The following is a 13,740-nucleotide window of genomic DNA, read 5'->3' on the forward strand; positions in this document are numbered from 1 at the left end:
AGTTATTCCCACAGTAACAAATACATGCTTTACTACTGTCAAGTTTACTTCTTGCTGCTCTGTTTCCGTGACTTTTGGGAGGACGTGCTAACTTTTTGTCTCAATGTGGAATCACAGTGTGAGCCTTCCAAAGACATTTTCAGTCGTGATTAATTTCAATACATATGGTACACCAGCAGTGCACATGCCTTGGCTTGAGTGACAACGGTGTGAACAGTGATGACCAACGTTGCATAAGGTCTGGCCATGGCCACAGAGATTGAAAAACACATCCAGAGTTCCAAGATGATAAAATGAATGGCCTGGAGTCAAATATCTCAGAAAGGGCCATCAATCAATCCAGGCAGTGATCTGCTCATTTGTTCATTCATAAATATTTATTAAGGGACTACTTATGAGCCTAGTCCTGGGACACAGGAATTGATGAAGACAGACAAGTGAAAATATATGTAAGATGGTGATAAGTGCTTTGAACCTAAATAAAGCAGGAAAGGATGGGGAGTTGGGGAAGCTAGTTCTATTTTAAATAGGGTGTCTCTGAAATGACATTTTATGTCCACTGTGGTGGTTGTCCCCCACCAAGGGGCTCAGCTCCCTCGAAGGCAGGCACTGTCTCAGAATGCTCTTGCATCTTGAATGGAGTTGCTCTAATTCTTTGATCGCTCTCATATTCACGCACATGCAATTAATCATGAGATTTGTCCTCTTAATGATGAAACTTGTTTTCCATTGCATCAAAGCAGATATTCAAAGGTTTTTTTAATATGTAGAAATATACATATTTATGAACATGCAGTCATATTCTCTACTTATCTCCAAACCTCACCCCCACCCAGATACTTATATGAGAGCCTGGGGCATTGCTCAATAAAACTTGGTTAAATAAGTGAAATCATTCTTTTTTTTTTTTAATTAGACTGTTTTAAATAGTTAAAATGTTGAGATGACATAAAACTCTCCTTCCCACACTTGTCCCTATTCCCTTTCCCCCAAACCCTCTACAGATAACCATTTTTATTAGTTTCTTGCTTTTTCTCTCAGTGTTTCCTGATGCAAATACAAGTAGATTAAAATATATAGTCTTATTTCCCTTTCTTACATAAAAGTAGCACACTAAATACGCTGTTGTGCACCTCTGCCCACATCCAGGCAAGCCACGCACCCAGCCCTGTTGCCTGGGGATCCTGAGGCTGGGCCAAGGGCCAGCCATGTCCCCCACCTGCAACCAGATCTTAGAATGTACTTATTAGTCTTGTATGTTTCTTTGGGGTGTGTGACTTACCTGCTCATATCCTTCACCAAATTTCTGCTTATATTTTTTAAAATTTATTTTTAAGTGTTCCTTTTACAATTAGGAAAAAAATATATGTATTTAAAATAAGAATAAATAGATACATTGTTGTGCATCTTGCTTTTTTCATAATATATACTGCTGCCCACTCCATGCACTACGGAGAGTTCATCCTTGCTCTTTATTGTGTTCCATGGAGTGGATGACCGCTTTGCTTGTTTTCCATTGTTGGCTTCTACCATAATGTTTCAGTGAATAATCTTGTGAATGTTGTGTAAATGTTCTGTATGGGGATCTGAACTTTGACCTTGCTGTTCTAAGGCCACGCTCTAACCAACCGAGCTAACTGTAAATGTACCATTTGATATCTGTAGCATGCATTCCCAGAAGTGGGACCCTGAGTCAAAAAGTAACTGCTTCAGTATTCTGAGTAGTTCTTGTCAAATTTCCCTTCTAGGGGTTATGTCATTTTGTCTTTCCTCAAGCTGGGGGCCTGTTTCCCACGGCTTCACCAACAGTTGGGCTTTTTCACATGTGTAAGGGCTGTTGATATTTTTCTGTGACCTCTCAGTTCATGCCCTTTGCCCATTTTTTGATTGGGTTGTCAGTCTTTTTCTTTAGAATTTCTAGAAAATTCTAGAATTTCCTTTATACATTATGGAAATGAACTCTTACTCTGGGATAAGAGTTAGATCACATATATTTTTTCCAGTTAGTCTTTTCCCTTTGGTCTTTGCATGACATGCCCCCCCCGCCCCAATCATAAGCAAAATAGTTATTTTTATGTGTTTGAATTTATGAGTTTTTCCTTTTAATGGTTCTGGATTTGAAATGATTTTTAAGAAAAGCTTCTCCCCACTTTAAATTATACGGTTTCATTTCTTACATTTAATATTTGGTCTTTTTGGAGCACTTTTTATCCTGACGTGTAGTATGAGGTTTGGATCTATGTTTGTCTTTATGGCCCAACACCATTTATTAAAAACTTCACCTTTATCACACTGATTTGATATGCTGCCCTTATCACATAGTAAATTCCTGGGTGCATTTGGATGTATTTCTGGGCTTTCTCCTCGTGCGCTGATACGACATTGGCTTAATTGCTGCTGTTTATTGTGTTTTACATTCTAGTACAGTTCCTCCTCATTGCCCTTCTCTGAGTTTTCCAGACCTAATCTTGCTTATTTTTTCACATGAACTTTATAATCAGCTTATGTGATTACAGAAAAGTGATATGTTGATACTTTAATTTGTATTATAATACATTTATTTTCTAACTCAGGGATCAGCAAACAACCCCTAAAGGCCCACTGCCTGTTTTCTTATGGCCCATGGAGGTAAAAATAGATTTTACAAGTACATTTTAATGGTTGGAAAAAAACTTTTAAAGTAATATTTTATGCCATGTGAAAGGTTATTTGAAATCCAGTAACCATAATAAAGTTTGATTGGAACACAGCCACCTCCATGCTTGATGTATTGTCTGTGGCTGCTTTGTTGCAACTATGGCAGAGTCGATGGCAGAATTGAATAGTTGTGACCATGTGGCTCACAAAGCCTAAAATATTTACTACTCGACCCTTGACAGAAAAAGTTTGCCTTTTACCTCTGATCTCAGTAGTGTTGTTCTAATGCATAGTCATGTCCTCCAAATGTATAGTCACTCCTAACTAGCTTGGTACTACATTTGAAAAGTCAGAACCCAACCAAAGTTGGGGGAAAATTAGCAGAAAAATAGTCTTGAAGGGCTGCTACCGCTAACTGAGATGCCTAGAATTTCTCCAGTGGAGACATAATTTATAATACCATTGACAGAATATTTAAAGTCTTTTTTCTCTTCCAGGTGAAATTTGTGTTTTTCCTTTAAATGGGAGTATTTCTTGTGAGAGGTGTGGAATCTTTTTTAGGGAAAGATTCAAATGACTTAGCCATGTGACCTACTCACGAATGAGAAATGGCAATGTGTCCCCTTGGAACTTCCATCCCACGATGGGAGATGGAACCGTCAGAGTTTGCATGGGCCAGATGTCCTGGGTCAGGGGCTCCCATCCCGGGAGGGCTGACACTGTATCTTCATTTTGTGTAAAGACTCGGCCACTGTGCTGTGCTCTTCATGGGGGCCTTTGGCTGACTGACAGCTGGCCCCCATGTGTCCCCCCTGAAGACATCTCCCCTCCCCTTCACTTTACCCTGCTTCAAACTCAGTAGTTGATCTCTCAGGTCCCAACTCAGTCTCTCTTAATAGAGCATTGCTCATAATCTGGAACAGAAACAGAGGTATTGGTTTGGCCTAATAACATACATCGTCATTTACAGCAGCTTATAAAATTTGCAATAAGACTTAATTCCACTGAAATTTGTTCCATGGTCATGTGTATGAATAAATCTGAGAAAAATCACTTTTCTGTGTTAGGTCTCCCAAAGCTGTAGGCTCTATAGTGTTGTGGTTACGGGTCTGACTGCAAACACAGAGCAGTCATTCCTCAATACCGTTCCCAGGACTGGGTGGTGCCAACCTGCGTTGAAGTTTTCAGTGAAAACGTCACAGAAACTACGAACCATGTGGGGAATTTTTCATATAACTGCATTGATGCAATGTGTAGGACAGATACCTCTTCAGAGATTGCCTTTTCTCTTTTTGCGGTTGTTATACTTCTCACTGTGTAACGGAGATGAAAAAGGATGACTCAAATCACCATGAATGCCACGAGAAGCCTGAAGGGACTGCACCTAGCAGCTCCTCTGTTAGTAGGAAAAACTGGGTGCAGCCCCAATTCAAAGTCAGCTTCTGTTTTTTATTGTAAAGACAAGGAAGTTTCACAAGAAAAATCAGCTGATTTTTCATTTCAAAAGAACACAAAGACATGGACAGTGTGACAAAAGTTATCTATGGCTAAGTATAGCTTAAACAATGGAAACTGGTAACATCAGTAAAATCAACAACATGACTTTCCAAAGTACAATTTGTGAAAAGCTCAGTTGGTCAAACTGTAATCATTATCTAAAAGATAACCTCTCCTCAAATGATTTAAGCAGTTGCATTCTTATGATAAGATCTAAGTATAATTATCTCTAAAGTTTCCACCAACAGACAGCTTGCCCCTAGCAAACATTTTTTTCACATCTTTGTCTTCAACAATTCTTAAAATCTCTTAACAGGATCGGTATGACAACCACCTGCTAGCTCTAAAATCATTAAAGTATACAATCCCCTACTTGAACAGTGATTAGAGTTGATTAGATGGACGGTTGCCTTGCTAGCTGTAGACTGTTGTCTCTTAACAGAGGACTGTTGCCCCGTGCGTGTATTTACCTAAAAACCCTATTCTAAAAATCAAATGAGAATCAACATATATTTAATTAGAATTGATTAAATGGGCTTTTAATTGATTAAATGGGCTTAAACACTAACTGTGGGCTTTAGCCCCCTGACCGGAGACTGTTGCCTCATACACGCATTACCTAAAAACCCTGTTCTAAAAATGAAATGAGAAGCAAGATTTATAACCCTCTACAGCAGTGTTACAAATGCCCTTTCCTTTATGAAATGGTGGAGGCAGTAGGTGAGAGTTTGTGGTTTAATGTCTTTAACTGGTGAAATAAAACATTGAAAACCCTTGGTGGGGCCCTTTGACAGCACAGCATATTGATTACCCCAAAGCCATTATTATTCACTTTCCCTTTGCCTACCTTTACTACAGAGGCTGGAAAGGTGACATGTGGCCATCCCAGCTCTTAGGAGCAGCCATGTGATACAGCCCTAGCCGGGGAGATGAAGGCAGAGGTCCCCGGGGTAATGTCCCTTGCTAGGAGGAAGTCCTGTGTTCCTTGCTGCCTTACTCAGCACCCTTACCCTTCCCTGACCTCTCCTTCCTACACATAACTCAGACCCGTTCTTGAAGTGAACAGCTGCTTTCTACCTACGAGGAGACCAGCATGAGGATGAAAACCAGCACATGAAACTTGGCAGAGCAAAAATGAAAAATGTACTAGTTATGAAATCCAAAAGTTTGGGGACCAAGCCTTGGTGTACAAAGTGATGGATTTGCCAAGAAGCCTTTTACAAGACTTGGACACAAAATCTGTGATCAATAGAAACCTGAAATTAGAATTTGCGGACACGATCTTCCAGTGAATTCTTGAGGTATCTGTTTGTTCTTATTGTTTTTAAAACTCCTGTCTTCTTTATGGAGAGAGACTCCTTTAAAGCAGGAGGTGGGTTTTTGCATCCTGCTTATTCATCCTCCCCACAACATTGCACTGACGGGCTCTGGATGCTCTGTGAAACCCATGTCATTCAATGCTTTGTAAGATATTTTGAAGATACGTTTATTTCAGCCATTGATCTGAATTGATGTCAACTAATTCTACAGGTAAGTTCTCAAATACATCTTGATCCCCTGTGGTAGCAATGTCTAAAGCAAATGGCAATGATCAAGATATTGTAACCATTTTTATGAATTTGGGTTAAAAACTATTGAAAGCTTTCCTGGCTTCTCTTGAAGAATTTCCAAGAGGATCCAATTCATAATCCATAGCAACATAGAGACATTTCTTATAAAATTTACACCCAAAACAGCCTGTACAGCTTGGGTATGTAAAGTAAACGGTCATGAGTGTAGCCATTTTGGCATCTGTTATGCACCAAGTGATTGAGACTTAATTTCCTAATTCTCACACCCCCAGAAGTAGGTATGGTTATTATCTCCATTGTAGAGTAAAAAAGATGGAGGCTCAGAGAGGTAAATTAGTTTCCTTAGTGACACACAGCTAGTTAAATGTTGAACAGGATTCTCTGATGTCGAAGTCTCAGCTTTCCCTTTTGCCTATGTGAGGGCAGCTTAGAATGTTTACTTGCATATTTAAAACCTTTTTCTATTCTCCTGTCCCTACTTCTTCCAAATCCATCAAACCATCCAATTTCTAGTATTTCCGAAGGTTGAAAGTTCTCTTTGAGGTTGTCACTAAGAAGTTGATGTTGTATGAATGACCCTCTACTATAAGAGGGCCGACATCCTCTCCACCCTTTCAATTATGCTGTTAACCTTGTTTGAGCTTCTATTATAGAAGGAATTTTTCTGAAGGCTGTCATTTACAGGAGTTTCCGATTTCTTCACTTTGTGCTGACAGCTGTTGATCTATGTACACTTTCACCCAACCTTGATAAGATAGCTTAGAACAAAGTATATTTGAGTAAACACAGTACTTTTGTAAAGTTCCTACTAACTGTAAGTTCTGCAGCTTGTTATTATTATCATCAATTATTAATGTTGTACCAGTGTTTAGTTTTCCTAGCCTTCTTCTCAACGGGTGTGTTACCACTGAGAGATGTAGATTTTGGCATGAAGAAAGAGATTAAGAATAAAGTTCCTAAGGTTTTGCACGGTCCCCACAGGTCTCAATTTTCCATCTGCTTTACACCAAGCAGAAGCGCAGCCTCAAGGTGCCCTCTTGTGGTCATCTGTTTAGTTGCAAGACAGTAGTGGAGTTTTTGTTTTTTTCTTTTTCTTTTTTTTAAAGAGAAAGAAAAAGAGAAGGAAAAAAGGTCCTGCATATGTTTTTAGTTAGCAACACGTTTTGAGATGTGACAGTCCTGTCAAAACAATATAATTCAACAGACTTCAAAGTAACCACAACAGAAGATATGTAGACACATTGTGGAGTGCTGTCGACAGAGCCTTACAGTGAAAAGTGCTGAAAACATTTTGAAAGACAAACATCTTTCAGACTAAGGTCTGAAAGGGAAGCCAGGTAAGTCACGTTCAGGTGTGTGTGAATTAGAACAGGGACCCAAAAGAAAGCCAGCCGAGAAATAGAGGCAGAGCATTAACGAAAAGTCAGAACAGAATTTCAATTTTCAGTTTTCTCGTGCTGGAAGCCGAGTTTGCTGCCCATTTTTTAAGAATACAAGTTCTGCAATTCCTTCATTTATCCATCTATGCAGGCATGAACAAGATAGTGTCCCTGTCTTCATGGAGCTCACATGTTAGAGGGGGAAGGCAGAAGATAAACACACAAGGAATCAAAAAAACAAGAAAATTCTAGAAAGAGAAAAGTATGGTGTAGAAAATAAAACAGTATGGTGAGATGGAGATAGAAATTGGGAACAATGGAGAGAGATGGGAGAGAGACAGTTCTCAGTGGAAGAAGTGGCTAAATTCTAGATGCATTTCGCAGAGTCACCTGACAAGATTTGTTGGCAGATTAGATATTGGATTGTACACTGTGAGAGAAAAATGAACCAAGATGACTCCAAGATATTTGACCAGAGCAATTGCCATATTTTCAGATGGGGAAGACTCCCAAAGGGGAGCTACCTTTGGGAGTTGGGTCTTGAAAACATTAAGTTTGCAGTGACTGCTGGACACCTACCTGAGATGCTGAGTAGTGATGGGAGATTACGAAGGGGTCTTCAAAGAGATCATGGAAAATGCATATTATGAAAAAACTGTGCATGGATTTCAAAAAAATTTTTTTGCACCAAAATAAACTCGTACTACCTTGTTATAACATGTCTGGACAGGATCTAGTTGAAGGCAGTAAGAAGGATAAAACATCGGTTTGAAAAGTGCTCCTATCAGAGCAACACGAATTCTGCTAAAATTGCAGCAAGAACAAACGTCAAATTTATGGAAAAGCTTGGGTGGAAGAATGGTGAAATCAGTCATGCTTTACAAAAAGTTTATGGGGACAATACCCCAAATAAGTCAGCAGCTTACAAATGGATAACCCATTTTAAGAAGGGACGACAAAATTTTGAAGCCCACAGTGGCAGACCATGCACATCAATTTGTGAGAAAAAAATTAATCTTGTTTGTGCCCTAATTAAAGAGAACTGATGATTAACAGCAGAAATAGCCATCACCGCAGACATCCCAACTGGTTCAGCTTACACAATTCTTACTGAAAAATTACAGTTGAGCAAACTTTCTGATCAATGGGTGTCAAAACTGTTGCACCCAGACCAGCTGCAGACAAGAGCAGAGCTTTCAATGGAAATTTTAAACAAGTGGGATCGAGATTCTGAAGCATTTTCTTCAAAGAATTGTAAGAGGAGATGAAACATGGCTTTACCAGTATGATCCTGAAGACAAAGCACTGTCAAAGCCATGGCTACCAAGAGGTGGAAGTGGTCCTGTCAAAGCAAAAGTGAAGTGGTCAAGAGCAAAGGTCATGTCAACAATTTTTTGGGATGCTCAAGGTATTTTGCTTCTTGACTTCCTGGAGGGCCAAGGAACACTAACGTCTGCTTATTATGAGAGTGTTTTAAGAAAGTTATGCAAAGGTTTAGCAGAAAAACGCTTGGGGAAGCTTCACCAGAGAGCTTTTCTCCATCAGGACAGTGATCCCGCTCCTTCCTCTCATCTAACAAGGGGAATTTTGTGAGAAAGTTGATAGCAACTCATTAGGATCCACCTTACGGTCCTGATTTGGTTCCTTGTGACTTCTTTTTGTTCCCCAATCTTAAAAATTCTTTAAAGGACACCCATTTTTCTTCTGTTAATAATGTAAAAAAGACAGCATTCACATGGTTAAATCCCAGGATCCTCAGTTCTTTAGGGATAGACTAAATGTTGTCACCACTTACAAAAGTGTCGAACTTGATGGAGATTATGTCAAGAAATAAAGCTTAAATTTCTTTTTAAAATTTTTAAATTCCATTTTCCCACGAGTTTCCTGAAGTCCCCTCATACAAGTGATTAACTGACAGGAGAGCTTTACCACCCTCTGGGTTACCTGTTGACTGGCTGCAGGTGGGTGCTCCTTGCTTTAGGGTCCCTGGTGAAGAGGAGGAACAAAGGGAGTAACATGTTAAAGCTGCGAGCTCAAGACTGGGTCAGGGTTGCAGGAGAAGAGGTTGAAACGTGTAGCAGGTGACCGTTGGCTCAGAAGGGAGGTGACGGAAGGAAGTGGGTCCACCAGTGTCAGCTGGAACAGGGGACCCTGAGCAGTGGCACCTGACATATCCCTCCTTCCTTTGATGCTCTCTCCCTCCTTTTTTCCCTTCCTCTCTCCTTCCTGCAGCAGGAGCTGAGATCCCATTTGGTGGAGGCATAAGGAGAATGGAGAATATTTAAGATTTAGCTTTTCTGTCAAATCATGATTGAAAGTGTGGTCAGCTTCCATCTTCTTTTGGAGAGGAAAAGCTCCAGGCACAGAAGTATGATGTAAAAGCCTGTAGGATCCTGAAAGTTATTTTTCCCAAAGTTTATACCAGGAGCATCATTCACCCAGTCTTTCTTCAGGAAATGGCAAAACCTGAGTTTGCAACAGTTACTCTGGCGAGCCATTCTCTGAGTGGACACATCACAGGGAGTCATGAAACAAAAATAGCTCAGAAAAGCAAAATGCGGGGCCCCGCAGAGCTGCTCCATGAGGAGTGCAAAAGCAGGAAGCAAAGCAACTCGCTTGCGCAAGCTGTCCTCATTACTTGGGGGTGCTTTTCCAGTTCTGCTCTACAAGATGTTAAAGGAATGGGCTTAAAATTAAAATAAAAAGGGCCGGCCCCGTGGCTCACTCGGGAGAGTGCGGTGCTGGTAGCGCCGAGGCCGCAGGTTCGGATCCTGTATGGGGATGGCCGGTGCGCTCACTGGCTGAGCGTGGTGCAGACCACACCATGCTGAGGGTTGTGATCCCCTTACCAGTCAAAAAAAAATTAAAATAAAAAATGTTCTTATACCTACAGTCTTATGATTATGTAGGAATTCCTGGACAGCAGAAAATAATTCGGCTGAATTGAAACTTTCTCAGTCTTTTCTGTATCTTTTGAGGAAATATGCGTGTATCCCTCTGAAAGGGGTTCCAGTTATTGATTACTTTTACAGTGAATTTTCATTGTGGTATAATACTATTTTTTGTCCCATATTTTGTGACATCAAGACTGGATGAGAGAAATCATCACATAGGCTTATGTATTTGGACGTTTAGTCTGTGATTGAATGGGCCTCTTGCATTTATGCTTGCATGGGCTTTTTACTGGGACGTTCAGTAATCAGGTGAGAGTGTCAACTGCTGCCACACCTGTCACTTACTACCAGGTGTACAGGGAGTCTCTTAGAAGCCCTTTGTTTTCCAGCTGCTGGGGAATTTTCTTATTTCAACGAACAAGGACCTAGGGCAATCCCTTTCTCTCTTCAGGTGAAATCACATGCCCCTTCTGCACTGTCCCTGCTACCCCACCCTCCTCTCTTGGTCACCCTCCCCTCTCCTTCAAAGCCAGTTCAAGGGCACTGCTCCCTCCTGATGGCACAAGCAGTGTCCTGTGCTTCCCTCCACCACCACCCCTTTTCAAGTGGGCAGCTAGAGAAGTGAGAGTTAAAGCCGAGGAGCTCAGATAATGACTGACTGGAGCTGGCGTGACAAAGAGCTGGCACTGAGCACTGGAACATGTGTTGAGAAGGATTCCGAGGCTGTGTCCAGGCTCTGCAGAATGGAAGGCTATGACCCACAGTGGCAGAGTGACTGGTGTCTATCATCGCTGGCGTGGTGATTCATGGTGTGTCGCTGGTGCACCAAGCTCTCTCTGGCCCATCTTACTTTCTGATCTTCATTTTCCATTTGCCTCACCTTTTTTTTCTTTCTTTTTCTTAATCAATGAAGTCCATCCTTTTTTCTGTTTGTTCCTTTAACCATCTTGGTTAAAAGGGTATAAATGAACAAATACGTAAATTGTCTTTTGTCATCTATTACACTGTATTTTCCTTCCCATTGGATGGACCATTCTAGGAACCAAGGAGGGTGTGTCTTGCTCCTTGCCGGCACAGTCATAGGCCCTCACCAAATGTTGTTTCAAATGGGTGAGAAAGTGCCAGTCCCTGTGGTGCTGAGGATACACAGCTGTGTGAAAACCAGCAGGTACTTGTTGACACCTCGTGTGCTCAAGGCCGTGCAGGTCCTCGTGTAGCGTCAACTGCAACCACAACACAGGCGGACGTGACCATGAGAACTACCACCTGCTGTGGCCTTACTATGTGCCTGGCCCTGGGCACAATGTTGATTCGGTGAGGCCAGAACTGCCACTCTCTACATTTTACAAACAACGACACTGGGGACCAGACGACAAGACTTGCCAGGGCTCACCCAGCTCTATGTGCAGGAGCAGAGATTCCAAACTACCCCTCCCCAGCCCCACTCCCTCAGGACAATGGCTGATTAAAGAGCTTAATGGAAATCACCACATGGGTTTAGACCAAGTCCCTTCAGGGGGCTGAACTTGAGTCTGAAGAACAGGTAACTAGAGGCCACACTTCCTGCCTAGGCTTGGCAGGAGGGGCTGCTGGAAGCCTCCAGGGCTGCTGGCTCCGGAGAGGGGACCGGTAGTGTGGGAGGGAGATCGAGGGGGAGCAGGCCCCCCGCCTCCGCTGCTTCAAAAGAATGAGCCTGCTTTCTACTCTGCAGAAGAGACCCACGTGTCTGCTCAGGGGCTTGCTGAGCAGCTGCTAACGAAGAGGCCTCTCTGCAGATCCTCTCCAAGGACACCCAGGAGGAAAAGCACCTTTTTTTGGAAGCCATATTCACTGATCACTGCTCTCTACTGAGCCCTGCAGAGATAAGGTGTGGTTGGCAGGTACTATTTGTTTCCAGGAGAGGCTGAAAATTTCAGTCTTTGTTGTATCTAGTTGGATTGAATTGCATTGATTTGGATTATCTGAAGACATACAGTGTGTGCCGGCCACTATGCATTAACAAAAAAATAAAATATTCATTGTTCTAAATTACGTAAATGATATTATATAAATAATTGTAGTACATTTGCTAAGGGTGGTAGCATATTTCCAGAAAGAAAATTCAATTCAGCAATGTTTTTGGACTGTATATTATCAGCCAAGCATCATCCTAGGTTATAGGGATAAAACATATATGGAATTTAATCAAGAAGCTCATGGTCTAATAGGGCAGACAATAAACAAACAATTGCAGTACAATTATGATTAAGTTTTGTTAAGGAAAACTTTTGACTTTACCTCCAGGCATCACATTTGACTTATTTCCAAATAAAATAAGGTGGCTAGCTTCTGAATGAGAATGCAACACAGTTTGTTCAAGTGGATTGAGGAGGGAAAATGGTGGGGGTTTTAGTCCGTTTTGTGTTGCTGTAACAGAAACACCTGAGACTGGGTAATTTATAAAGAACAACGGTTTATTTGGCTTACGATTCTGGGACAGCTGCATCTGGCACAGGCCTCAGGCTGCTTCTACTCATGGCGGAAAGTGGCAGGCAGCTGGCAGGTACAAGCAGATCACATGGCGAGAGGAAGCAAGAGAGAGAGAGAGAGAGAGAGAGAGAGAAGGTTCCAGGGTCTTTTAAACAACCAGCTCTCATGGGAACTAATAGAGCAAGAACTCACTCATTACTCCCCCCTCCCCCAGGGAGAGCATTAAGCCATTCATGAGGGATCTGCTCCCATGACCCAAACAGCTCTCAACACTGCCACATTGGGGACGGATTTCCACATGAGTTTTGGTAGAGATAATACCTCCAAACTCTATCAGTGTGCAAAAGCACACTTACGTTATATTAACATGAGGGTACCTTGAAAGGTTCATGGAAAGAGTCACATTATCTTTCAATTCTATTTTTCCAGGGACTTTTGGAAGTACCCTTGTTTACAACGTAAGTTGCCCTCAGGGACCTTGCATTCTGCGATGCAGGCAGTACACCGTCTGTGTACTTTGACGACAGCATCAAAGCCTAGGCTGCTGTGCCCTTTAGCAGCTGTGCAAACGTGGGCAAATTCCTTACTTTGCCAAGCCTCGGTTTCCTGATCTGTAAAATAGGACCTACAGACCCACTGTAAAACAGACCTACTGTTGAAAGGATTAAATACCAAGAGGCATGAATCACACCTGGCAAAGCACCTGCTACATAACAGGCCTCGATATGTGTCATTGTCAGTGGAGCATCAGTTAAATAGGAACATGATTAGTATCTACAGAATGGTGTTGATCTAACGCTTTAATGTGCTACTCTTTGTAAAGGACTTAACCCAGTGCCTGGGAGGCAGCTTAGCTATTAGGGAGCAGTGATTACGTGGTGCCTTAGTTCTGTCTGAGCCCAGCTAAATCAGGTTTCTTCTCAAGGTCTCTGTTTCACAATCTGTGAAATGGGCATGATTGCAATTTTGCCTCTTGGCCTCATTATGAGGATTGAAAGAGGCAATGTGTATTGTTGGAGCAGCTTGTCCTACATCAAGGTCTGCTGGCCTTCATGATTCCAGCCCGGGAGTTTGTTGTTGCTTTCATTTGTTTCAAGTGGTCCCTCTTGATAAACTGACAATCTAACAGGACATGAGGTTGAAACAGAGAAAAGGTACTCTAAGGAAATCCTAGAGAGGCTGCTGGCATGGATTTCCCACCCTGGCATTGACCTGGTGGGTCACTGCATGGGGTCACTTGTGCCCCTGGGTCTTGGTATTCCAGCTGTATAATGAGGTGTCTTAATCTGTTTA

The sequence above is a fragment of the Cynocephalus volans genome, chromosome 11 (assembly GCF_027409185.1).
Source record: "Cynocephalus volans isolate mCynVol1 chromosome 11, mCynVol1.pri, whole genome shotgun sequence".
NCBI classification, from domain to species: domain Eukaryota; kingdom Metazoa; phylum Chordata; class Mammalia; order Dermoptera; family Cynocephalidae; genus Cynocephalus; species Cynocephalus volans.